This window comes from Mixophyes fleayi, chromosome 5, assembly GCF_038048845.1.
Source record: "Mixophyes fleayi isolate aMixFle1 chromosome 5, aMixFle1.hap1, whole genome shotgun sequence".
In the NCBI taxonomy this organism is placed as follows: Eukaryota; Metazoa; Chordata; class Amphibia; order Anura; family Limnodynastidae; genus Mixophyes; species Mixophyes fleayi.
This window is the reverse complement of record NC_134406.1, coordinates 245,701,867-245,702,472: the sequence shown is the minus strand read 5'-3', so window position 1 is coordinate 245,702,472 and position 606 is coordinate 245,701,867. Positions and strand designations below refer to the sequence as shown.

The following is a 606-nucleotide window of genomic DNA, read 5'->3' as shown; positions in this document are numbered from 1 at the left end:
ACAATGAAAAATAACAGCTTATTAGGGTAAAGAGTCACTTTTTCATGGTAGACAGAATTTGTTGAGGAAATCTTGAACAACACTGGCCTAGACTATAAGTTATACAGTAGCTGTAAAATATATATATTTACCTCTCTTTCTGCCTTTAGTATAGGTCACACGCTTCTTCTGTCTTGTGGTTTGACGTCTCCTTTTGCGGACGGTCACTGCGCGTTTTTTGGCCACGTGGACCTTCTTTGGTTTTCTTTGATAGGCCATAGTAGTGGCCAATTTGCCCTTCAGCCAGGAGCAGATGACTTGTGAGCTCCCAGCCCTCTCTTTTATACCGAGACTACTCTGTCGTTAATGATGTCGTATGGGTGGGGTTTGGGTGTGGTCTGGCCAATTGTTTGTGGCATCGTCAGCATGTCATATGGGTGTGGCCAATTAACCAGTCATAGGGGTCATACTAAACATTATCATCTGAGTCCACAGCAACAATAAATCAGGTAACTGGAATATATGTTCCAGGAGAGCCAAGAAAGAAGCAAGCTTTATATTTGGGTTGTAAACACAATCACAAATGTTTGGAGAGAGCAGGAAAAAACAGCTGAAACAGACCTACAC

The 606-nt window shown here is 42.2% G+C and overlaps 1 long non-coding RNA gene across 1 annotated transcript in view; it reads right to left on the bottom strand.

The window, feature by feature from the left end:
- Positions 1–279, bottom strand: part of LOC142157877 (uncharacterized) — an 847-nt gene extending 568 nt beyond the window's left edge. Inside the window, exon 1 of the long non-coding RNA XR_012692671.1 lies at positions 132–279. This is a non-coding gene — a long non-coding RNA (uncharacterized LOC142157877). The remainder of the gene's footprint in view (positions 1–131) is intronic.
- Between the last annotated feature and the right edge of the window lie 327 nt (positions 280–606).